The sequence below is a fragment of the Pteropus vampyrus genome, unplaced genomic scaffold, assembly GCF_000151845.1.
Source record: "Pteropus vampyrus isolate Shadow unplaced genomic scaffold, Pvam_2.0 Scaffold441, whole genome shotgun sequence".
Taxonomy (NCBI): Eukaryota; Metazoa; Chordata; class Mammalia; order Chiroptera; family Pteropodidae; genus Pteropus; species Pteropus vampyrus.
Window position 1 is genome coordinate 1,014,081 of NW_011889222.1, and position 3,846 is coordinate 1,017,926.

The 3,846-nt window shown below is 34.6% G+C and overlaps 1 pseudogene; it reads right to left on the reverse strand.

Moving 5' to 3' along the window:
- Positions 1-1,616: 1,616 nt before the first annotated feature.
- LOC111732315 lies at positions 1,617-1,735 on the reverse strand (annotated as a pseudogene).
- Between the last annotated feature and the right edge of the window lie 2,111 nt (positions 1,736-3,846).

The window sequence follows — 3,846 nt, forward strand, 5'->3', positions numbered from 1 at the left end:
TAGGGTTCTTGGCATAGACAGGTGGATCAGATCAAGTTAGTGTTACCTTATATCACACTGCTGCTGTTATTTAAACTTTGCAGTTACTTACTGATATTTGTACCCATCATATTTAATCTATAAATATGTAGTGAATAGATATAATGCAGGGGAGTTTGAGTAATGGAAATTGATAGATATAAATGTGCTTTTGTTTCTCTAATGGTAACAAAAGTTCTTTGTAGGAGGTATAACTGAAGAAACTCTAATCCAGTAGCCTGCTCACTGTTCCTTTTATTCCAGGACTTGATTAAGTTTCTGGCTTCCTCGATGGAGCTTCTTGCCAGGAAACAGGGTGCTGCTGAGAAAAAGCACTCTCAGCTCCTCCTCCCTCTACTCTTCCATCTTGTCCTTTCCTTCACCCAACACTTTCAAACTAGCTTTTAAAACTTTCCCATATCATATGCTCTAGACCAAGCTGTTGCACTCTTCCAAACTGCGGCTCATATTATTTTATCTAAGAAAGAAATTCCCCCAAGTTTAAAGGCATAAGGCATGCAATATTTCAGTTGCATAATAAATCTTCTTAGTCTGACATTATGCCACGGCCCTTTAAAATACATCAAATTAGAGCTGTAAAACTGGAAACTGTCAGAAGGAAGAGTGTGACACTCCCTTTCAGTGGCTGAGGCCTCTATTCTTCATCCTCCCTACATTTCTCCATAAAAACCAGGCCTAAAGTTGTTTTCTAAAGAGGTGGTAAATATTATCAGTAAATTGTATTCTGCATATTCACATAATGGATACACTTTTATGAAGAACTATATTATTTTATTTAATAGGTTAATTGTAAAATTAAATATTAATAGTAAACATAGCCCTTTAATCAAGCTCTTTAGAAAGGAATATTTCTCTGAGAATAGATTGAGCCATGTCTATTTCCAAAAGACTAAATTACATGAAACTTTAAAGCAACATGTCTTTCTCATTAATAGAAAAAGCACAGTAGATGTGACTGCTTTGTTTTTAAATACGTATTCAATATAAATTTTAAATAATCATTTGGCTTTACACGAGTTTCATATTTTAGTAACCAAGTAACACTAAACAATACAGTGGCTTATCACAATGTTCATAATAAGGGGAATAGTATTATAACCATAGAAACAAGTTTTGATCAAAAATATTGTCAAGACACAGATCTTTCCATGAGTGTTGCATTCTATATTCACACCCTTTCTAGGTGTAATATGACTATTTTTTCAGTCCCTGTAAAAATCTAAATACTAAATAGAAATAATGCTTACCATGCACCTACCACATAGTTTATACCAAAACAGACAGTTTCAATTTTAGAAAGCCACATTCTGATTTTAGAGCATGGATCACTCATAAATTGAAATCATATCTTAACCCTCAGAGGAAACTTATTACACATCCTGTCGTGAAACTCAAAAGAGATAATTTGTCATACTAAACAAACATTCTTTCCTTTACATTGGTGGCTTAAGACTACAAATTCGATTCAAGTTTCATTTTTTTTTTTTTTTATAGGCGAGGCAACTCTCGGTTGACCTCACAGATTGCAAGGACCTTACCTTGTCAGCTTACAATCTCTTATTATTTTTTATTTTTTACACCTACAGCACCTGGTCTTCCTAGGTAGTCTCCCATCCAAGTACTAACCAGGCCTGACCCTGCTTAGCTTTGAAGGTCAGACAGGGTCGGGCTTATTCAGGGTAGCATGGCTGTAGACAAGAAAAATTCTTTATTTCCATTGATTTTCATAGTAATTTTTGAGGTATTGTTCTAAGTCTAATAGGCTTTTGTCAGGGGTGATAGTGGGCAAGTCTGTGAATACGAATGTTAAATAGGAGAGGCTTTGTTGTATTTTCAGATCTCTGAATCCCTTTCCAGATTCACCCCTAATTAGTTAATAGTCAGTCAGGTTACATTTTAAGGCATCTACTATGTAAGGAAAAAGCAAAATTTCCTGTGCCCAATTTCAATATAATTGGGCCATCTTAAAATATAAAATATCTATGACAAAATATAATCAAGTGTTAAGTGGCATGGTACAATTGGAAAGGGCTAAATGAACTTATAGGAGTAAATAGGCTGCAAAAGTTAGCGGAGACTTCAGCCATCTGCCCTTGATGAGTCAACAAAGAATCAAGAGGCAGGAAGAAAAGAAAGAAATTTCAAGAAGAGAAAGAGGCTGAGCCTTGCAGAAGTGGACCCAGTTGAGAATGTTCTCCAGAAATGGGAGAGATTGCCCTGACCAGAATTAAAAAAATAAATTTAGATTGTTTGAGTGGGAGTAGATAATAAAGGATTTTGAAATTCTGGTTCTAGAACAGCGAATTTTTATAGTAAACTTTTGCAGAATTTTCAGCAGGTACATGAAAACTATATGTGAGAAATTTTGACATGATGGATTGGACTGGAGAGAAACTAAGGTCATAAGACCTCAGATAAGGTAGAAAATTGTTTTTCCCAATTTTCGGATAAAAAATTTTGCAAGGAATTATCTGCCTGTGAAGAAATAAGTTGGAGAAACCATCGAAATCAAAAGAAATAACAGTTATTCTGAACTAATAATTACAGGAAACATTAATAAGATTTGTAAAGTTTATTAAACCAGCCAGAGAGGCGAACTGTTTGCTTCGCAGCTGTGGCCTGGCTATTTCCCACTGTCACATTTAGAAACTGCAACCTGATTGACCATTACTCAGTCTGCAATGTACTTTCTCTTCCTTGCTAACTCTAAGAATAGTAGCATCTGATATTTAGAATGTTTTATGCTTATGGCTTTGTGAAATGGTCAACTTTATTTTAAAGATGGGACAAAAAGAAAGTGTTTTGTCCAAGCATATAATCTAAAATAAGATACATGTCATTTAATACCAATTCTAGCCTTTGAGTTCTCTCATACTACAAAACAAACAAAACAAACAAACAAACAGACACACACTTGGATAAACAAAAAGGAACAATAAAATATGAAACTCAACGATGAATTATTTTTGGGACTTGCTGTTGGGTGATGGTAGTAGATATTTCTATGTTGACATGTCAACCTGTTAAATTAGGGACGAAGCTTGGTTAACTTTTCATTCTATTGTTTAGGCTTTTCTTCGGTAGATTTATGGTCTTTGAACCTTATGCCTTCTCACTGTGTATTGATGGAAAATTCACCTGTTTCCTCTTTGGCTGTATGCTAACAGAGAAACACAGTTAAATGGCCTCTCATACTGTCGAAATTTGGCATGAACGTGTTGTTTGCACACAGATTCTGTTCTGTAGGCAGAACGCCCAGTTTCATTTACATTTTCGTTTATTATTTGTTTAACATTCTGCGTGTTCTTCAGCCTGCAGCTGATCACTTTTGGCTGCTTTTCTGTAAAAGCAACAATGTCATTTAAAGACAGGGAATAGATGTATATCAGCAAATGGGATAAAATTTGTAATTCTGAGACGTTTTTGCTGTGCCATTAATTTACTTACAAGAACATTTCCTGTCTACCCTGAGGAAAGGAGCCTTTCTGAGGTTCTCGTATGCTGTTTTGAAAATACCTTGAAATAACAAAAATATGGGGAAAAATGTATGAGCAAGAAACAATATGCCAGTTTTTTACCAGGTTTTATTTCAAGTGACTTTAAAATAATTTGTTGGTAGTGGAATTTGGGGCATGTGGTTTACTTTCAGTTAACATGCTTTATTATAATAATGAGTATAAAATATTATTATTATTGAGAAAGAGAGAGAGAGAGAGGAGAGGAGAGGAGAGAATTTTCCCTTATCCTCTTTATTCTTTCCATGGCTGGATATAAATGACTAAAATAAAAAAAATATGTATGTATACA